The sequence below is a fragment of the Sminthopsis crassicaudata genome, chromosome 3, assembly GCF_048593235.1.
Source record: "Sminthopsis crassicaudata isolate SCR6 chromosome 3, ASM4859323v1, whole genome shotgun sequence".
NCBI lineage: Eukaryota > Metazoa > Chordata > Mammalia > Dasyuromorphia > Dasyuridae > Sminthopsis > Sminthopsis crassicaudata.
In genome coordinates, this window is record NC_133619.1 from 318,979,426 (window position 1) to 319,002,679 (window position 23,254).

The 23,254-nt window shown below is 37.8% G+C and overlaps 1 protein-coding gene across 6 annotated transcripts in view; it reads left to right on the plus strand.

The window, feature by feature from the left end:
• Window positions 1–10,474: 10,474 nt before the first annotated feature.
• BOC (BOC cell adhesion associated, oncogene regulated) overlaps window positions 10,475–23,254 on the plus strand; it is a 95,652-nt gene continuing 82,872 nt past the window's right edge. For 2 of the 6 annotated variants that reach the window (XM_074301201.1, XM_074301196.1), the window contains exons 1-2: window positions 10,476–10,911; window positions 16,827–16,917. The gene's annotated coding sequence lies outside the window, so the exon portion shown is untranslated. Of the gene's footprint in view, window positions 10,912–14,758; window positions 15,374–16,826; window positions 16,918–23,254 lie in introns of those variants that run through there. The other 4 variants (XM_074301200.1, XM_074301203.1, XM_074301202.1 and 1 more) reach the window with 4 other exon arrangements.

Genomic DNA, 23,254 nt, shown 5'->3' on the forward strand with positions numbered 1-23,254 from the left:
TAATATAAATATCCAAATCACCTATGAAGGACTCTATTATAGAAATGTTTGCTTTATTCCATAAATTAAAAATAAATAAATGTGAAAAAAAAAGTTTCAATGGCAGATAAGGTGGAAAAGTCCTATGGTACTTAGGGTACAGTTGCAAAGAAAAGGTTAATACATGTTTAAAGTTATTTCCACTGATAAAATAATATCAGTGTGCTTTTGAATCACTTGACAGTAACAAGGACTTGGGTGGTTTGAACTTTTTTGGACCTTTAAAAGCCATGTATGGCTATGCCCACAGAAGCTGTTGTCAAGCTGTACCTCCATAGGGATGATAGTGGTTGGAGTCTCTCCAGACATAGTCTTAAGGATGCTGCTGCTTCCAGAGTTTTTGGGATTACTTGACATCAGTAGTAGTTGGTACTTCCTGCTGCCTTCAGCAGCACCACATCAAACTCTAGGATGACTATAGGACCCAGGTAGAAGGAGTGATGAACTAGACTTTTGTGTTCAGGATTTTAGTCTGTCTTTGTCAAAGTCCATGGGGATGTACTAGTTGAGATGGTGATAGTGGTTTCCTGGCACACAGAGACTCCTGTCTCTCCCTCAAGGTGTCCTTCACACAGTAAGTACTTGCCAAATAAGCATAATTATACTTATATAGCTTCCAAAAGTCTGTTAAGCACTTTAGAAATATCACTTCACTTTATCTCACAACTTCGAGAGGTTCCTTATAAGATGAGGAAAGTGATGCAAACAGGACTTTCCTGGGGACATATGGCTAGTGTATGAGGGTAGACTTGAATTCATGTCTTCCTCACTCCAGTCCAAAGCTCTATCCACTATGTGACTTGTCTGCTAGTCACTTGGCACTTAGTAAGCACTTAATAAATGGTATTGACTGACTTGATTGACCTCACACATTGCTCTGGTTTAGCAAAACTGGTCTCTTCTCTTTGCAACCTATGTTAACATCCACAATGACTTTCTAGACTATGTAAAGGGTCATAGGCCCCTCAGCATTATCTTTTCTGACTCATTAGAATAACTTTAGTTTCTTTGTTTTTCTTGTCATTATTCAATTATATCCAATTCTTCATGACCCCATTTGGGGTTTTCATGGCAGAGATACTGGAGTGATTTGCCATTTCCTTCTCCAGTTTATTTTACAGATAGGGAAACTGAGGCAAACAGGGTAAAGCCCAAGATCACACAGCTAGTAAGTATCTGAGGGCAGATTTGAACTAAGGAAGATGAATCTTTCTGACTCCAGGTCTTGCTGCTCTATCCACTGAGCTATCTTTTGTTCTTTGTTCTTTTTGTTCTTTTGTTGTTAGATTGTTCCCTAAGCACAACTTTTCTTCAGGACATAGTAAGGTAAGATAGGATCATACGAATAGAGGTGACTGTTTCTGTCACTGTAATGAATTTTGTCCCTTGGAGTTTAAATAACATAATGATTTCTACCACACTCAAAAAAAAAAAAAAAAAAAAAAAAAAAAAAAGACCTTTCATTTTTTTATGAAGGAGAATCAAAATAAAGCCTGGGGCAAAGCAAATAAGCAAGCCAACTACCTCCAAGTCTTGAAACACTGCCTGGGCATTCTAACTTCTCCTGTCCACTCCCCAACTTGCTTATGCTTCTCCATGAAGGCATCCCATTGCTTTAAAGAAAAAAAAAAAAACACTTTACAGGATGTGTGAGAAACTTCTTCTTTCTTAAATGGCTGACTGAGCAAATTTAACTGAGCCTGTTACCCACTGAGTTTCTTATCAAAGCTCTGAGGTCCAGTTTTCTTTGAGTTTTTGCTTTCATCTGGAATCTCTCGCCCCCCTGCCCTCCCTGCTGCCTTCAGCAGCACAATATCAAACAGCTGGAGTCTAGGCAGCCCCAGCTTCGGCAGTTTTTCAGTCTAACATGTGAAGGGGGAGGAGAGAGGTAGGGATTTTCACGTAGGACCAGATGGGGCTGAGCTGACTTCAGGATATCCCCTAGTCTGGATGAGCAGGGCCTTTATGTTCAAAGTCAACTTAGCACCCAGGGATCTTTCTTTTCCTCCATCTGAGATACAGCAGATCAATTTAGTTGGACTGCCCCCAAAATTGTTTTGAAGTAATGTTTTGTTTTGTTTTGTTTTGTTTGTTTTTTACTTCTATGTCACAGGTTCATCTCCAATTCAAAGTCATGTCTTTTCAAGAACAGTTGGAGGTCTAAGGCCAATCTCTCTTTGATAGATATTCCCATAGATTATAACCCATGGTCAATATTTACACTATGGTTTTTAGCCTTAGAAAAAAACAAACAAACTCTAGTTAGTTCCACTTGTTGGCAAAGTAGGAAGCATTGGGCCTAAATCTACAATTGTGCTGGTAGCCCAGCAATTTAACATTTAATTTTGGATTCACTTGCATTCTCTACTGATTGTTTCATGAATATTAATCTTTATTTATTCTTTTATTCATTCAGCAGGTTAGCCAGAATCATCTTCATAAAATATAATTCTGACTGAATTAATCCTGCTCAAACTCTTTCAAAGACCTACTCCATATATAATAAATTCCAAACTCCTGAGGTTTCAAGGATCTCCATCAACTGACTCCAATTTATCTTTCCAAAATTATCTCCCAATACACGTCATGTACTCTACCTTTCAAAGTGCCCCGCTTAAATCTCAAAACTATTCCAAGAGAAATTAGTCCAATTACTCTGAACTACTCTCTGTCCTTTATACATGCAACTTGCTGTTCTGCTTCTGCATCTTTACTCATTGTTTCATCTTCCTTGAATGACTCCCAAAGACCCCCCACCACCACCACCATTTCTTCTGTTCAAGTTTTACTCAACCTTCTAAATCTAGTTACAAAGCTATATTTTTTACTTCATCTTTATTGGTTCCTGTGCAAACATGCAAATGCAAGTTACATGTGTAAATTCAAATTCTGTGATTCTTTGAACATAGGATAAATTGAAGGAAGCATTGAGCTAGACTTCCTTACTCTTGGGACTTAAAGTCTTAATGTCAGTGCATCAAGCTCTCCTGGAAGCTGTGTCTAGCAAATAGTATGAACTTAATAAATACTTGCTGACATAACTTATTGAGATCTAGGTTGGAGTCCCCCTTGGGGAGCCATTTGCTATCTGTGCATCAATAGTGGCTAGAGCACTGAGCCTGAAGTCAAGAAGATCTGAGTTTAAAGCCTACCTTAAACCCTTATTAGTTGTGTGACCTTGAAAGAGAGACTTAACTTCTGCCTACCTCAGTTTCCTCATTTGTAAAATGGGTAGTTAATAACACTACCTACCTTCCAGGGTTGTTGAAAGGTCAAATGAGGCAATATTTTTAATAAATATATTTCAAACTGAGTGAATGCTCATCAGTTGAGGAATGGCTGAATAAGTTATGGTATATGACTGTTATGGGATATTTATTGTTCTAGAAGAAATGATCAGCAGGATGATTTCAGAAAGACCTGGAGAGACTTACATGAACTGATGCTAAATGAAGTGAATAGAACCAAGAGAACATTGTATATAGCAACAACAAGATGGTGTGATGATCATTTCTGATGGATGTGGCTCTTTTCAGTAATGAGGTAATTCAGACCAATTTCAACAAACTTGTGGTGGAGAGAGAGCCATCTGCACCCAAAAGAGAGGACTTTGGGGAGTGTGGATCACAGCATTGTATTTTCACCTTTTGAATTGTTGTTTGCTTGCTTTTTGTTTTTATTCTCATTTTTTTCCCTTTTTGATCTGACTTTTCTTGTGCAGCATAATAAATGCGGAAATATATACAGAAGAATTGCACATGTTTAATTTATATCGAATTACTTGCTGTTTAGGGGGAAAGGAGGGGAACAGAGAGGGAGAAAAATCTGGAACACAAAGTTTTACAAGAGTGAATATTGAAAATTATCTTTGCATCTGTTTTAAAAATAAAAAGTTATTATTAAAAAACTCTTAATAATATTTCCAGATAATTGGTTTCTTCTTGTAATCTCATGTGTTTTATCATGTGTCTTAAGAAACACTTCTGAGAAAGGTGGGGGGGGGAATCTTCTCAGAAGGGCTCTATAGAAGACCTCTTCTAGACTACAAAAGGGGTACATGTCATACAAAAAAGGTTAAGAAACTCTGGACTAAGATGATCTCTAGGGGCTTTTCCAGCTCTAACATTCTGTGGATCTATGAAGATATTTTCATAAAAGTCCCTTGTAGTCACAATGTAAATATATACGGGAGTATAATCAGGAAACATCTTTTTATGTCACTTATCTCATTCCTGTCATAACTCTCAGCTCTTTTCTTACTCCAATTTTTTTTTCCTGATACTTAAAATTGAAGTCCTGATCAGATTAATCACTGGGAAATCTCGCTTTTCCAGGATGGGAAAAAAAAGAAGAAAAAATCAGCTCTGTAATTCTCACAGTGCTCACTTCTTCCATCCTGAGGGTCCCTTTCCTTGTGATAATACCCTAAGCATTGGACAGGAGCAACATGCTAGAGAGCCCATTCAACTACTCTCAAGGAGAAAGTCAGCAGAAGGGGGAAAACATGGCCCTGAGACTTCTCTCAACTTGTCTCCGGCAGCCAGAGAGTCGGCTAAAAACTCAAATGGCAAATGAAGGGAGAACTTAGACAAGCACAGTGCAGCCACCCTCAGGCAAAACAGGGAGAGTTCAGGGTTGTAATGTTGTAACAACACTGTTGTAGTAATAATAATAATAACAATAATCCCACTAATAATAGCAATAATAAAAAACAATAAACATCTATTGAAGCAGCAGCACAGCCCTTGGTGATGCTACAGATGCTCATCTAGGGAGTTGGTCCCTGCCAAGTGAATTTTACAATCTAAACAAGACAGGAAAAGCAATCCTGGGAATAGAGATTGGGATGCTTGGGGGAGAGCAGGAATAAGGAGATGGGTCATTCTCCCGGAGGTGAATGCATTGGTCCAGTATTTTGCCTTTTGTCCTTTTGGGGCTCACTGGATCTCAGCCCAGAGCTATGTGTCAGAAAGCATATTAGGTTTTCAAAGGGAACTCTGGAAAAAAATGCTGATGATAGAAAAGAAGCAAAAAGATGATTCAGGAGGGAAATAAAGGGAAGGTGAAGCTAAAAGGGGAAAAGGCAATGAAAGAGGAGTGAAGTAATGTTCCCATCTGCAGAGTTTAGCTGATGTCACAAAAATAATAAGAAGAGAGCAGCATTCTTGGCCTTGATAAGAAGGCAATATAGAAACGTCAACTTGAGTTATTAGAGTGCCTGTTTTCCTTTATTTTAAGGCCCTTTACATAATCTTTGTTTTATGATCACACATATGTAATCTATATCAAATTGCTTACTATTTTAGGAAGGGGAAAGAGGAGAGAGGGAAAAAAATAGAACTCAAAATCTTGTAAAAATGAATGTTGGGGCAATTAGGTAGCTCAGTGGATAGAGCACCAGCCCTAAAGTCAAGAGGACCTAAGTTCAAATCCTGCCTCAGACACTTAACACTTCCTAGCTGTGTGACCCTGGACAAGTTACTTAACCCCAATTGCCTCAGTCAAACAAACAAACAAAACAAACAAAAAAGAATATTAAAATTGTCTTTAAATATAATTGGGAAAAATAAATACTATTAATAAACAAAAAAATATCTTTCTACCACTCATTTTTCAACATACTCTAAGCCAATAGTGTCAAATTCAAATAGAAACTAATTACTGCCTGTTGCAGATTAATAGAGAAAAACACAAATTAACATTATTGTATTTATTTTGTTAAATTTTTTCTCAATTATATTTTAATCTGATCCTGATCATATTTGAGAGTTGTTGCCTCCAGGCAGTGAGTTTGATGCCTCTAACCATTTTCTGCCACTGTGTGTTGGTGTATGTGTGTTTAACATTCAGCATCCATACTCCCCCACCTCTGTCATCTTCTACCCAAACTGGTCATTGTATTAATTTGACTTTAGCTGCCTTTTAGTGTTTTTTTTTAATTCACATGACTTTAGTCACTGTGAATATAGTTCTCTTGGTTCAACTTTCTTCACTCTGTATTACTTCGTGTGTATTCCCATTTTTCTCTGAATTTCTCCTATTTGTTATTTTTTTTGTTATTTCTTATGACACAAGGCTATTTCATTATATTCCTATGCCATAGTTCATTCATCTATTCCTCATTTAAGGGACACCCTCTTTACTTCTAGCTTTTTTGCTACCATAGAAAGAACTGCTTTGAATAATTAGATATGTGAAACTTTTCTGTCTTTGACCTTGTGGTACATGTGCAGTAACTGGATGCATACTATGTTATTTTATCACTTGCAATATTATGTAATGGTATTAATGATGGCATTAACAAGAATTGGCAAAAATAATTATAGATCCTTTTTTTGTCCTTCCTGAGAATATGATTTTCTGGATTCCCAATGAAGAACAGAAGAGTCCCAATCACAGTGACACCAGGGCTTAGATAGGTATACATTTTGCAAATTAATTCCTAATCCATCCTCTTAACTTTCCTCTCAGATATTTTAAATCTAAATTAAAATCTATTTAGATTTAAAATCTAAATTAAAATCTATTTAGATTTAAAATCTAAATTAAAAAAAACCAAACTGACTCATTTTCTACTTTAACAACTTTCTTTTTCTTTCCTCACTCTTCCCCTCCTTCATTCAGGACAGCTAGGTGGCTCAGTGGATAGAGTACCAGCCCTAAAGTCAAGAGGACCTGAGTTCAAATGTGGCCTCAGACATTTAATATTACTGCAAAATATAAAGTTTTATAATTTTTTTCCTCTTTCAAAAGTAATACAAAGCCAAAAAGTTTTAAATTAATTTCTGACAGGACAATTTTGAAAAATATGTTCAGTTTAATGTATGGCTTATATATATATTTAAAGCAAGCTTTAAATAATAACTAACATTTATGTGTATATTCACATACATACATATGTATTTGTGTATACATATATGTATGCATTTGCATATATATATCTTTATGTATGTGAGTGTATATATGTACATATGATTAGTAAAGAACTTTGCTTATGTTGCTTCCTTTTTAGGAACAGGCCCAGGCTGGTCATACATTATTCCCTTTCTGGCTGTTCTTTTCAACTAAGACTTATCCACCAATCTCATTCCCATTGCTCAGCATCTGTAGAGTCTCTCCTCTTCATCCTTTTTAGCTCCTTTTTAGGTGTTGTCTTCCCACTATTTGTAAGCCCATTAAAGGTAGAAACTATCTTTCATTTTATTTGTGTGTGTATCCTTCAGGCTTAGCACATGCCTTGAATATAGTATGAATGCTTGTTGCCTATAGCCTGATTTCATTGACATTCATAGGTCATGTACAATACTCTGTTGTTCTATAATCTCTATGGAAATGTTTGTCTTAGTGTTTTAGTTTAGGAAAAAAATACTCTTTCATCCAAAAAAGTAATTAGATAAATTTTAAAAATTATTTTCTGATAGCTGCTTGTTGAAACTCAAATTAGAATAACAGCCTTCACACTGGAATGGGCCTGAGAGGTCACTAAGTCCAACTCCTACCCAATTCATGAATCCTATTGATGACATCCCCAACAGCTGGACATCCAGTCTTTGCCTGAAGACCTTCAGGGACATGAAACTTACCTCGCACCTGCCAGGACACGACTCACTCTTTATCTAGATAACTCTGTTAGGAAGTTTTTCTTTATCTTGAACCAAAATTTGACTCTATAAACATTCACTAATTTATCCTGGTTCCGATTTGGTAAGTTGCATTTTCTTTAACTTTCCCCAAAATTTTCCTGATTTTGTATAATTGGAGAAATTAGATGGGGAAGAAAAGCTACCAGGCAGTTCCGTGGATAGAGCCATGAGCCTGGAGTCAGGAAAACCGGAGTTCAAATTCAGCCTAATACACTTATTAGCCATGTGACTGGGCAAATCACTTGACTTCTATTCACCTCAATACAATGAAGAAGGAAATGGCAAACCATTTGAGTAATCTTGCCAAGAAAGCTCTGTGAACAGAGTCTTTGGGGTCACCAAAGTCTGACATGACTGAAAAACAACAACAAACATACTTAGTGGGGTTAGAACAGAAAGCTTGCATGATCTAAGAAGATGGCATTCGCCTGATGTCACAGGGCTTTCCCTACAACCCTGCATATTCCCCCAACAATCAGAACACTGAGGATAGTGCAGCTGTTCTGGGAATTGTTCAGATTGAAGATACACTGCCCAGGCATGGACAGCTGAGGGCAAAGCCACTAATACTAAGTATCTTCTTAACAAAGAGTCTTTTACATTGAGAGTTTCTTAGCTAACACTATCACTTCTACTCATGAGAAGGGTTAATAGAAAGAGCAAAGACATTCATTCCTAATTTAGGAGTAGAGATGATAGATAGATAGATAGATAGATAGATAGATAGATAGATAGATAGATAGATAGATAGATGTAGATGTGGATTAGGTAGAAAGTAGAGAAGAGAAAGAAAGAGAAAGAGAGAAGTGGGAGGGAGGGAGGGAAAGAGGAAGGGAAGGAGAAAAGGAAGGGGGAGGGAGGGAGACAGAGATAGAAGTGGGAATATAGAAAGATAGTAGATGACAGAGAGATAGAAATATAAATAGAGTTAGTTAGACAAAGATAAATGTAGGTAGATAGAAAGATAGTAGATAATAGACAGATATATATATACATATATATGCAGATAAAATGCCAAACTCAGTTAGGAAAACTCATTTTCCTAAGTTCAAATCCAACCCTCAAGTTCTAACTACTTGACCCTGGATAAGTCACTTAATCCTGTTTGCCTCAATTTTCTCATCTATAAAGTGAGCTGAAGAAAGAAATGGCAAATCACTCTAGCATTTTTGCCAAGAAAACTTCAACAGGATCCAAAGAAGTCAGACACAAGTAACAAATACAACAATCTTTCTATGCATTTTCTTCTCATTCTCAGATCCCCAGCTAAGATATTTTCATGCACCCAGGCATATATAACAAAAAGTATCTAGATAACCAAGACGATGAAACCAGCATCCATCTGATTTGCCTAGATAATTCAGGAAAAAGCGCAGTATTGTTAATAATATTGTTGATAATATTTAATAATATTTTTAACAAAAAAATGTTCATATGTTTGATTTTATTTGGGCCTTACTAGAACTCTGTAAAACATGTAGGGTTAAATAACATGACTATCTCCATATTACATGGATGTGGAAACTGAGATCCAGAAAAGTATTTCACTTGCCTGGAGCCTGAATGGCAAAATTAGGTTTAAACATTTACTGACATTTTTTACTCTTTTACCTAAAATGAAATCCTAATTAATTCAGAGATGACATATGAAGCAGCTGTGTTGGGAGTTAGACCTAAAAGCATTCAGTAGCCATCAAAATCTGCACAAGTAACAATCCTGCCTCAGTTTCTTCAACTGTAAAGTAGTATAATAATAGCATCTACTTCTCAATATTGTTGAAGGGTTCATATGAGATATTTGTAAAGCATTATGTAAATATTAGTTATAATTATTAGTAATCTCAGTTCTGTTAACAACTGCAAGATGTATGACTTTTAAAGGTCACTTCACTTCAGTTTCATCATCTAAAAGGAGGAAGTTGGATTAGATAGTCTCCAAAGTCCAGTTCTGGGCTAGCATTCTATGATTTTACCCTAGAGAGAAGAAACCAATACTGCAGCTGATTATGGGATCATTTGGCTCCACACAATTCTGAAACATTTCCTGTCTCAATATTTTGGCTGGGATCAAGCTAATAATTAAAAGGGGGGAGGGGCGTGTGTCTCCTTCAGAAACTGCCCCCTCCCCAAATCCATCCTTTTCCCTTTGCAGCTGTTCTCTTATCCCCTGGATGATGAATAAGACCAGGTTAGGGAGCTTTCAACTTTGAGGCTTTGCAGCTTCCCTCTCCACAGGACAAGGGATGGAAGGGAGAAGGGCCAGGACTGATGAGTCTTACCAGTGATTTTCAGTTATTATATTCTCTGATTTGGTTCTTTCTATCCCTGGCCACACACACCTTCCCCAATAATAATAACTTTGTATCTAACTGGTTAACCACAATTTTTGCAGAGAAGGGAAGGGATCTGAAAAGAAATCGAAGAAGGAGAGGGAAAGGATGAAAAACTGAGTTGAGGGACAAACAGCAGAAATTCCCAAGATGAGGCGAAGAAGAGAGTGGGAAATAGAAGAGAGGAGAAGGAAAATAGGAGAAAGCTGGAGGTTGAAAGTTGCTTTTAAGGAAGACACTGAGGAGGAAAAAAAAACTATGGAAAGATTTGAGGAAAAAAAGATAACAAAAGTTAGGTACTTTAGAGAAAAATTGACCAACTATTTAGGACACTGGGGTTTTTTTTTTTTTCGTTCTGTTTCCTTTCCAGGACTAAATTTTTTTTCTTTCCTCCCTTTTGCTCCTCCCCCCTCTTCTGTCTCCTCCTCCTCCTCCTCCTCGCGGGGGGGAATGGGAGGCTCCAAAGCTGGAGTAGCGAAAGAAGGAATTGTTTGAGAGTTCAGTCATCCAAAAAACCTCCTTCCATATGGAGGGTCCGGGTGCCCTCATCGCAATGCCTCTTTCCTTCTCCTCCTCCTCCGTCTCCTCCTCCTCCCGCCGACACTGCCACCGCTTCTTCCTCCTCCTCCTTCCCTGAATACCAAACCCATCACCCGACACAGTTAGACTTCCACGCAAACCCTCCCTTGCTCACTTCCTATCAAACCATCCGGCCTGGAAATTCTCAACTTCAGATTGCCTTTGTTGCTCCAGCGATTTTCTCTCTTCATCTGGAGGTGTGTGCGTGTGTGTGTGTGTGTGTGTGTGTGTGTGTGTGTGTGTGTGTGTGTGTGTGTTGCCATCCCAGAGCCCTGGCCCTGGGTTCCAAGTTTCCACTTTCAACACCCGCTGCTTTAGAGGTGAGTAAAACAATCTCAAAGAAGTTTTTAAGAAAAGAAAAGAAAAAGTCTCGCCTGGATGTTTTTGTTTGTGGTTTGTTTTGTTTTGCCGGGGTGAAGTGTAGGATGGAGAGGCGAGCTTTTTATTGGGGGAGGAGGGGTTGCTGCTTGGGGAGAGAAGGAATTGATTCTCCAGACCCGGAACGATGTGAATTTCTGGTCTGGCCGGAGGCTGGGATCCGAGTTTGGGAAGTTGCCTGGCGAGCCGCAGCCACAGAGCTTTGTGTGCCTGGATGCTGGAGCCTTGAGCATCGAGGACCAGGGCAGATTGCAAAAGTTTGTCCGAGGGAGAAAAGTTTGTCCGAGGCCGCGCCGTAACCTTGTCCCCCGAGGCTGGGGTCTGCATAAAGGCGCCGTGATCGAGAGCGGGGACGGAGAAGCGTTCTTCCTATCGGTATTCCCCGGGATCTCCCCCTAGGTCTCCCCATTCAGTGGTCACCCGGCAGCTCGCTGATTTCACTCAGCACTCGCGGGCAGTTGCGCCAAACCAACCGAGGGCCTAAGGACTGGCTCCTCCAACCACTGCCGCTGCTTTCCCCCAACTTCCCCGAAGGTTTACACCAATTCTTTCGGCTTCCCGACTCCAGGCCGCTGGATACCACTTACCCACAAAACTTTCCACTTTAGCCCCTAGCAGAAATGAGGGTGATTAATGTCTACATTGAAAGAAATTGTTTTAAAGAGACAAGGAATGGAAAGGCAGGAGCGGGAGGATGAAGGGAAGAGATAAATTGTGTGTGTGTGTGTGTGTGTGTGTGTGTGTGTGTGTGTGTGTGTGTGTGTGTGTGTTTGGGACCAGGACAGCACTGAAGGATGGGAGAAGGGTGCAGGTTTGGAGAATGGAGAAAGGTTGGCTTGGAGTATGTGTATGCATTTTGCTTTCGGCTAGTTTTGCTTTTGTAGGCTCTTAGTGGATTTTGTTTTGGTCATTGAAAGAAGATCATGGAAATGAACAAGTGGGAGAGGTGGAGAAGAGGGCATTGGGGAGGAGTGAGTAAAGAAGGAAAACAGTTGCTATTTTGTTCGTGGAGAGCACTTATGGGTGCTTAACTTGTGGTCGTGCATATATATCTTTCTAAGATGATGGAGAAATTTGAGAGGTGAGAGTCAGTAAGCCCGAGAATGAATGTAAGAAGTGGTCTTTTTTCGTTTCTTTTCTTTTTAAGTACTATTAAGGAAAACAAGGACTCCTAGAGGATGTTAGCAATTTGATTAAGAATACTAAAATCATACACCAAGATTTTCCAAAAAGCAACTTGTGTGTTAAAATTTATTTTGTTCTTTGCACAAATCCCCAGTCCCACAGTGACTCAAAATTACCTCTTTGAGTTTGGGAATAGCTTTCCATTTGATGTTATTAAGACTACTATCCTTGTGCCTATCTATCCTAATGTCTCTTGTGCCCTTCTGTGTACCTAAGAGTCCACTTTATACCCAATCATTTGCTGCTGGGATAACTTTGCAAGCACTGGCTAATTAATTAACATAATTTTTAAAGTTCTTTTGTGATTTGGGGGGGAAGGGAAGTCCTAGTATAGAAACTTCCTTCATTGATCCAGCTCATCAACTCCTCAGAAACTTTGTTAGTTGCCTGGGCCACTGGTCAAACATCATCCAACTAATTTATCCCCCAGTAGAACTTGAACCCAAGTCTATCTTAATTCAGTACTAAACCTTTTATCCACTAAGCCAACCTGCCTCTCTCTACATTTCTGATTTACTTGGTGACTAGTCCCTTAATTGCACTACAATTCTCTCATGGCCTTTTGATCTTTCCATTTACAGCCAATAAATCAGTCTTCATATCTAGTGGGCAGAGATTCATCAGCAAATACACACACACACACATACACACACACACACACACACACACCCTATATCTCTATATATGTATATATATAAATACACACACACACACACACACACACACACACACACATATATATATATATATATATATATATATATATATATATATAAAATGTCTTTTCTGGGGGGGATGTCTTTTAGGGAAAGAACTCATTTTTAGCAGCTTATATTCTTTAAACTTATCTAGCTTCAAAGTGACTCTGAGTGGAGAAGTTTCCAAGAGTGTTTTTGAGGATTTACAATTGGTTTTACATAAATGATAGAAAAGAAGACTCCCATACTAATAATGGAGCTTCTTGAGATTAGCATGACTGTTATGAAGTGTGAGTAGGAGTGGGATTAAGGTCTCTCAATCCCTGAGTTTTAGAAGGGAGAATATGCATGTAAACTATAATTTAAAAATCAGAACTACTTCATTATATTCTCTCCAATTATTTCTGGTTGTTGCAGTATCAAGAGTGAAACAGGCCTTTAAGGACCTAGATTGCCCTCATGACAACAAACAATGAAATGAAATGTGAGGTTTGACAACTTAAACTTCAAAAATCTCTGTCCCTCATCCTTAAAGGGAAAAAAAAAACAAAAAATACTGGAACAGAGCTTTATTCAGCAAAAAACATGCTAACCTTTGGTGCCAGGCTTTTCTATTGAGGACAGTACAAGTAGTCTTTATATGGCAACAAGTGCAAAATACATATGGGAGTAGTTCTTTAGCTTCTCATTGGCTGAATTACCTTTGCCTGGCAATATAAAAGATCCCACTACCTAATAGAAATGGGTAGAAATAGCTTCCTTATTTTGCCACGTTGAAGTGCTTTTTAAAGTGTTTTGAACCTCAATCCTTCAGCAATTTGTTTGTGGCCTGTATGGCCCCCAAATTAATCAATAGGTGATTTTACTCATGAAATAATTCTGCTGACATCCCCACAAACACCACAGTGGTTAAAAAATGAGGGCAAGAGGTGAATCTGGTGGTCACAGCATCCCACAGGATAGAAGAAAAGCAGAGTTCAAATCCCAATCCCGCTAGTGATGCTGGGTAAAAAAAAAAAATCACTGTAGCTCTCTTTGCCCCTCACGTTAGAGCACTGGGACATATTTTTCCTGAATTTTGTCAAGTGCTTATAGGCTTCAGATTGATAAGGTTACACAAGAACAAAGTGGTATAATTGGATTTCAGAATCTGAGTTATCTTCAAACCCCAGGACTCCACAGGAGTTGTAAACCTTGGTAATGCAACTCGCATCCTACTTGATCGGGTGCATTAGGAAAAGGTTAAGATTGGGAAAATCCTTGCACAAAAGGTGTTGTCACACAGTTTTGTATTTTCTTCATACCTTTGTCCCAGTGGCACACTCACTTTCTTGGCTTAAGGATATTTTCTTTTAATCATCATTTCATTGACTAATACCTGGAGATAGAAGAATCCCTAATTGAGCTAATTTTGCCTTAAGTGAAAGTTTGTGATGCTGAGCTTCTTTAGGAAGCTACTCTTCCATGAAATAAAGCAGAGTATACCTGGGTTCCCACAACCTTGAAGTATCTCTATTGTGTTTTAAAATCAAAGATTCATAAGAAAAAGCTAAATATCAAATATAATATATCAATACAAGAAATACAGTAAATATATTAATATAGTAAATACTTGAATATATATATCAAGTATAAATATTGTTTACTATCCTGTTTCTTATGAGACTGGAAACTTACAAGATGAATTGAATCTCATTTATAATACTAAGTTTATTTTCTATTTTGAGGAGCAATTCAAATCTCAAAAGTCATTTGAATGAGTATTTCTCAAATTTATACCATCAAACTAAATATAGACATAAGCATCTCAAATATGAAATCCAATTTACCAATTGCTTTCATGATCATATACATTTTTTTTTTTTTTTTTTTTTTTTTTTGCTGAGGCAATTAAGTAACTTGCCCAAGGTCACACAGCTAGGAAGTGTTAAGTGTCTGAGATCACATTTGAACTCAGGTCCTCTTGACTCCTGGCTGGATCTCTATCCTTTTGATATACAGATATATCAATCTTTGGAATCCTTTTGCATGATAATGTCAAGGAAAAGAGGATTGCGTTGAGCTCTCTAGGAATAAGTTGGAGTTACCTCTTATGAATGATCTGAGACACTGTCCCACGTATTGGGAAACCTGAGTTTGAGACCTGGTTCTTCCTGTGAACTCCCATTCACCCTGGGTTAAGACCCCTGAACTGTTGTACTCCTGAATCTTTTTTCTGTAGAATGAGGATAATACAACTTAGACTCCTCCCTCTCCCTTGCCCCTCCCCCATGCCCAATCAGTCATCAATTCTTTTCCATTCTTTCTATGTCACATTCCTTACATCACTCCCCCCTTTTCCATTCCTACCATCACCAACCTAGTTTAGGTTCTTGTTACCTCTTCTTGTCTGAACTAGTGTATCAGATTAACTCATCAACTCTCTTACTCCTCAGATCAGTCCTTCATCAGTTTCACCTTCCTCAAAACATTATCTTCATGAAACTCGCCCCTTCCAAGTTGTCTTCCCATAGCCTACAAGGTAACTATCCAGACCCCTTGACCTGGTATTAAGGTTTATTATTAATTATTATTAATATGGTATTAAGACTTGTTCCCAATTTCTCTGATTCCCAATTTCCTGTTATGAATCTTTTGCTTCAGTGAGCCTGAAGATGTGAAACGTTCTTGTTTCTGCTGTTTTCCTTTAGATGTGTTGTATATGATACCAAGTATGTCCTTTCCCCTCTTCTCCACTTAACCATAGTCTACTTAACTTTCAAGGACCAGCCCAGATCTCTTCTCCATTGTGAATTCTTCTATCATCTCCCCAGCCCTTCAAGAAGCCTGGGACTCATCTCAGAACTCCAGGAGCACATAGTGCTAGTTTTGCTCTTTTCACACTTCCTATGTGCTATCTGGTTTTCTCAGAGTTTTATGGGACTAGCTTAGTCTGGCTGTAGGGAATGTGGGAGATTCCATTCCTTCTGTGGAATGAGTGGACATACCTTTCTTTCTACTATTTTGAAAAGGCTTTATCTGGTTTTTTTGGACCTCACTCTTCAGCAACCTGTTTGTGACTTGAGTAGCATAAGGATTAATCAGCAGGAGATTTTACTCATGAAATAACTTAATCAACATTCATACAGACTTTACAGTGGCTTAGAAAGGAGGGCAAATAATGTAAAAGGAAAACAGCACTAATACTCTGATTGGTAGATGATCTTGAATTTAGGGAACCTATAGGGGAAACATACTTCTCTCCCTTGGATGTGGATTGAGGAATATGTTGTCAGATTTTTTTAAAGGATGAGCAAGAGATTATTGTTCTGATCATAGTATGCAAATATTGAGACCAGATGAGTCTTAGATTATTCTTGTGGTGCCCACAGTTACTTACCTTACATATAGTGGGCGCTCAATAAGTATTTATTTGGGAACGAAAGGATTACAGAGATATGTATGCTCAGAAGAGAATTGCTTTGTGGTAAAGGGTTCCAAGAAAGGATGAAAACTCAACTCCAGGTGTTTGATATGCCACTATTGACTGCTCATCTAAATGCTAACAATGATTTTAACCAGCTTTAAAACTAGTTGTATGTTCTGAATCAGTTTTTTAAATGGTATTTTACTTTCTCCAATTACATTATAAAGGCAAATTTTACATTCATTTTATTATAAGATTTTGAACTCCAGTTTTTTCTCTCTCCCTTCTTTTCCCCTAGGCCGTTAAGTGCTTGATCAAATATTTATTTCAGGTCCACCCTCACTCACATTTGCAAAGCACTGAACCTAGAAACTAGAAACTCAGGGGTTCAGCAAGACCTTTTTCTTCTGTTTTATCATTTATATAAAATGAGGTTGTGGAAAATTACTCCAATTGATGTTCATGGCCAAGTACCTTAAAAAAAAACCCATACAAATATCAGTCAAGTGTTTGATTGCTGCATTATATGGAGAGAAGATGAGAGAACTTTCTCTTTCCTAAATTCCAGAACAAACTGCCTGAAACCTGTGATCTTGACATTTTCTCATCACTCTTACTGACAGTGAATAAACATAAAGAAGGAGAGTAAAAGACAGCAGGTAAGTTTATTTTTGTTATTGTTGTTGTTTGTTTTGTAATATTTATAGCTAAGTATCACTGAGTACTTGAATGTTACAAGTTACAATACACTTTTCAAATGTGTAGATACATAGTTCATTTTCCTTTAAGTCTCCCATTTTTCTTTTAAAAGAAAAACATTATTGGGGAGGAAATGCATACTTTTAAACAAAAGGCTTTTAATACTGGGATTGAAAGAGTCAGGTTTTGGGGATTCTGTCCATAGTTCCAAGTTTCCAGTTTAGAGTCTCTGCTGTTTGCTAACCAAAGCTCCAGAGTTGCAGGTATGGCCTTTCTCCGCCAACATGATAATCCCAATGTTTCTGGCCTCAATATGCTGCCTTGGTGGGCCTTCAATGACGGGAACCAGTTGCTCTTGCTTGGTGTTGCTGAGAGCACCAATGACACAGATTTATGTCTCAAGTCAGTGGTATTATATAGAGTGCCTTGTGGTATGACATACTATGCAGTGTTTATCTTGAAAACAGAGTAACTCCCGCTTCTTCCCATCTTCTGAAATGCAGTTTGGGAAATCATTTGTCTTTTCCTAATGGCAAATTTGGCTTTATCTTCAAAGGAAACCTTTGATGTTTGGCCATGGGGGTGGGAGTGAAGGAGGGGTTAAGAGACATATCATAGCAGAAACTCCAAATCCACCAGCAGAAAGTCCACCCAACTGAGATGTCAGAGAAAATGTTGAAGAAAGTCTCCACATTCTTAGCAGTCAGCAAAAAGAAGCTGTAAGTTCTGGGCAGGGGAAGATGAGTCTGGTTTGCATCAAGTCTAATGCAAATACCCTTGCTAGGGAGGTAACCAGAGAGTAATATTTTAGAGAAATGTTCTTTTCCCATAATCCTTTGGCAACACTGAACAAGGTGAGTGAGAGGTTTCCAGTGCATTTGGAAAAAGCCATTATCTACAGTCATATGTTTACAACTTATATCCATTTTGCATCTTTCCATTGACCTTTGACCATGGAACTAGATAGAAATTTTAAATACATGAGACTAGTATAAAATATTAAAGGAACCAAAATAAAAGACCTAATTGTTATGGAAGTGAAGTTCAAAGAAAGTAGCAAAATGTGTCAAATTTTACATGTTCTTTTATGTCTGCCTTTATAAATATTCAACCTTACTTTCTGAAATACTCATTCTTCTCTAGTTGGCACCTCATCTCTAAGTCCCAAATTCAAGGTGGCTTTGAGTTTTAGGTTTGTTAGAAATGGAATGTCCTACATTCAAGAGGGCTTTTGGAATCTGAATTTTGGTTAAATTCTTAATTTAAGAATTGAGGATTTTAAGATTTAGGAATTTAAGAATTAGGATTAAGAATGAGGATGACATCACCTTTTTCAACCTAGGTGATTGGAAGAAGTTCATGGCAGAGCAAGAATGAGGAGGGAGAGGTGTGTCTTTTAGTAATTATTGCAACTTACAAGTCTTGATAGTAAGGTTTTGACTTTGAAAAAGTTTAAATATGTTTTTTTAAAATAGTGAGGGGAACTCTTTTTGAATCCTAGTTCGGCCACTTGATAATGCACCTCATTTCTCTGGGCCTCAGTTTCTTTCATCACTTTTAGTGAAAAAGAAAAAATATTTTTCAAATACTATTGTCTTAAATTCCAGATTGTAGCTACGAAGCCATGAAATGAAGGTATTGCATTTTCCTCTAGTGACTCTATAGTAAGCAGCACTTCAGTTTGAATTTAGAGGTTCTGCTAATAATAATCTTCCATTTAGGATTCCTATTTCTTTTATTGTGCTCCAAGGGTCAACAGGCATTGATTGTTATCTATAAAGTCAGTTTGGTTCTGTACTTTTTGACAAGATGACAGCTAAAAGGACTTTTGTGTCATACAATCCTGTGCCCTTTCGGTAATCTGAGCTTGAAATACCCTTTTTCCATATAATATTTTCTCTTGACTTTTCATTGAGAGAAGCAGACTATAAGATGACAGCTATCAGTTTTAAACTAATTAACCTTCTTATGGTCACTCTAATCAAAGCCCTTAGTTTTAAATTGGGGATATGTAATTGTAACCCAGGACTGCTGCCTGGATGATGAGGCACCCGGGATATTGGATGTCCCAAATGACAATTTAGGGATAATCCATATGTCTTAGCTTTTCTCTTAAATTTACAGTTTGTTCTGTCTTTGTGTGAAAAGCCTGATCTTAGTGGAACATCAAATATTTTCATTTCTGTGTTGAAACATGAGACTCAGGTCAATAGAAGTAAACCTTCAACCTTTTTATCATGCTGCCTTAATCTTATCTGGCTTTTTCTTAAAACAAAATAAAACAAAAAACCTTAAAGATTTCTATTTATGTTTTTTAAAAAAGTTGCTGCCATTTACCAAGACACAGTACAATGCCCAATAGAATATTTCCTTGCAACAAAGTAGTTAAGCAAAAACAAAAAAATTAACATATTGGCAATATGTGATCATGTATATACCTCATTAAATCCTTGTAATCCATCATTTCTTAACTGAATGAAGAGATCTTAATCCATCACTTCTTAACTGAATGAAGAGATCTACCTGTCTTTTTCTAGCGTACCTCTAAATGAAGTTTCTATTCTAGTATGAATTTAAATGGTTTTTAAATTTTAATCAGATTTATTAATTGTAGTTCATAGGTAATTGGGAGTAGGTTTGGGTTTATTCATTTTCTATTAAATCAAGAGCTTCTCTTAATTATTTCACAAATTCTCTCTCTCTCTCTCTCTCTCTCTCTCTCTCTCTCTCTCTCTCTCTCTCTCTCTCTCTCTCTCTCTCTCTCTTTCTCTTTCCTTCCCCACCCAGTCGTTCTCTTTTTTTTCTCTCTAATTGCTAATACTATATAAAATGAGTCTTATAAGAGAGAATTTTTGTTATTCAATAGTTCAGCTTACACACACACACACACACACACACACACACACACACACACACACCACTTTTTTTTAGACCAATGTTACAGCATAAGTAATGGGCATCCTTTTTAATATGAATAGATGTTTTGTAGGCAGGATATTACATAAGAAGTTGCTCTAAAGTCACAGAACAGAGTTAGAGTTGTATGAACCTTAAGTCCAACTTCATCAGTTGTAGCCACACTTAAAGTGATCAGTGTTAACCACTGATGTTTTAAGAATTTGGTGTTTGCATCTAAAAAGACAGAAAATGTATGAGGGCCAGGTAAAAATCCTCCACAGTCCAGTTCCTTTATTGCATAGAATTCTATTGTAGTGATAGACGCCCTGAAGTTCGGTCTGGCTTCAGCCTCTGTGACGGTGGCATTCTGCCAGGAAGTTTCCCTGGGTGGTCTTTGACGAAGGCAAAGGGAGCCATGGGGGCATTAGGCTCTCCCATAGGGGAGCAAAGGGTGTAATCTCATATTTCTAAGCAAGGTGACTTTCTCTAATTCGAACTCTAGTGTTTTGTTTTCTTCTGTTTCTCCTGGATGTCAGTGTTTTCACTTTGGAACTGTAGGGCTGTTACACCATAGTCTTGTATACAAATGAAAATAGTTGAACAGGTTTCTTGAAAGAGGTGTTGTGATGTGGGGTTTATTTTTGTTCTTCATTTTTGTGGACTTTTCCATGAAGAGCCAATTTCTGTGATAATATTTTGTATTTATGTGGTGCCTTCCTTCTGAGAGGGCAAAATCAGGTTAGCAGCAGGCACCCTTCATCCTCACATCATTCATGAAGGGAGGACTTATTATTTTCTATTGACAAGAAGGGAAGCCCACAGAGTGGTTAAGTGGTTTGCTCAATTCATACTATGAATCAGTAGCAAAGCACAGAGAGTAGCTCCTCTAATCAAAGCCTGAGCAGTGGAGGTGGGTGGTGTTCAGCTCAATAAAGTCATTTACTAGTCAGTAGAAGAGGCAGCAAGGCAAGAAAAATTACCTTGAGAAAGGAAGGAGCAGCTGTGACGGGCAGGTTTGCATGGTAAGAGTAAGGTCTTTCTGTAGAAACATTCCAAGGGTAGTAGGAAGAGATGGAAGGAAAGAAAGAAGGAAGGAAGGAAGGAAGGAAGGAAGGAAGGAAGGAAGGAAGGAAGGAAGGAAGGAAGGAAGGAAGGAAGGAGAGAGGGAGGAAAGACAAAGAAAGAAAGAGAAGGGAGTGAAGGATGAAGGAGAGAAAAAGAAAGAAAAGTAGGAAGAAGAAAAAATGAAGGAAGGAAGGAAAGCAGGAAAGAAGAGGGAGGGGAAGAGGAAGGAAAGAAGAGAAGAGAAAAGAAGGAGTATTTTTATGGTGAGATAATTTTGAATTCAGGAAGATTGGGTTCCAGTCCTGCTTATGGCTGTGTGACTCTGGGCAAATCACTTAACTTCTCAATGCCTTAGACAATTTTTTAAGACTTTTAAATTGTAGAAAAATTGATGACTTTCATTAATAGAAATGGTTTCCTTATCTGAGAATTCCCTTTACTAATGAAATCACAAGTCTAGTTCCCACCTGCTACTGGATCACCATAGCTCTTCTAGATGGTTGTAGGTATCAATAAATAACTGGAGGCAGAGCTAGGTGGAGAGGAAAACATTACAAAATGTAGTCCATTAAAGATGCCTGTCCATTAAAAATGTTTTCTTTGCAGTCCACATAGCATAAAAGAACTTTTTGTCAGATTTGAGAGGGTTAAGGGTAGCCGAGAATATGAATTGGAATATGTTTAATTGGCACATTATTTATCATATGTTTGTAGGGTTTGGAAGTAGGAGTAGGGGAGCCGTAGACCTAAAATAGAAGATGAAGTTGCCTCCTGCTGAAGCAGGAGCTATTTCCTATCCTGTTTGTCCTAAAGTGTGCCATCCCTTCCCCAGTCCTACCCCAAATCCTGGAGCCTCAACAAGTTTAGCTAAGCAGAGTGTTAGAAGCCAGAGGTTGGCCTGAATAGTGTTTGATCTAACACATAATTCCATGGGTCAGAAGGAATAGAGTGATAGGCACAATATCTTGGGGAAAATGTCTTCCCATAGAGCAAGTTACAGTTTGTATCAGAGCCTATTTGCTTGGGACTGACAAAAGCTGAGATCTTCCAGTGAAACAGAGGATAATAAGAGAAAAAAAAAATTTTATAAACTGAGAAAAGAAACAGTCCTTTACCTGAATATAGGGATTAGCTTGAAAAGATATTGGGGAACCTTTCATCTCTTGCTACAGACATCAGGGAACCTAATTCAAGAAAGCACTAGAGAAACCTTGATTTTAATCACAGTTATGAGTCCTTGTCTAATTGGTAGCCTTGAGAAAGTGCCTGTGCCTTCCTTTTCACATCTATAAAATAAGACTTTCTCAACTACTTTAGAGAAGTGTTGTGTGAGGATATGAGATAATATAGGTAAAAGCTTTTGTTTACCTAGAAAGCCTACAGACTCATCGTATTTGTGATAAGCTGAGCTAGGAAAGAAGAGTTTAGGAAACTTGGATCTCTCTGCCATCTATTGCTTTGGTTTGGATTTTATAAGGTCAGGGCCATGTATTGAAGAGGTGTTGGAGGCTTCCAGAAATCCATCTGAATCAAATTCCTTATTCACTGTTTTTTAATTAATCCCTGGACTGAAACAGAGTGAGTTATTACCAAAAAAAGAAAGATTATTATCTGTAGAAGTTCTGATATTATGACAAAACTGTGAGAGGGATTAGAAGTTGCGTCATAAGGCTTTTAGTTATAACTCTTTTAAAAAATGAAAAGATAAAAGATGTAAGTAGTTTTTATCTACCTAGGAAAAAGAGGCCTGATTTAGAAAGGGAGCAAGAGTCCTGACCATGTAAGAAGCTAAACCATATCCATAGGTATGGATGGTTGGGTGGGGATCCCAAAGGAATCAAAAGGAAGAAGAAGGTGGTAGAGGAGAGGGTGGAGAAGAAAGGAACTTTAAAAGGGAAGAGAAATAAAGAAAAAGAAGAGAGTGTCTTGAACTAATATTGAAGATTGACAGGTTTTTTCCAAGAAATATGGAGTTGCATTTTCAAAATCCTCAAACCCAGTATCTGAAGCAGTAAGTGAAAACCATGTGGCCAACTGTTGCTAAGTCACCTCAGTTGTTTTTGTCCATGAGCACAGACACTCAGGTCATATGTCTCATATCCAGCCACTAGACAATTGTACTTAGCTTGTATTCACATATTGTCAGATGTTCTTTAATGTGCTAAAGAGAGGGAGATAGTGAAATTCTCAGCACAGAACAAAATTAACATTATTTAAAAATTAATCTTTCTGTGACCTAAAAACTTTTTGAAGTGTGTATATATACATTTGTGTGTGTATCTATGTGTATAAATCCAAATTCAAACTAATGAGATGTTAGCACCAAGAAACAGA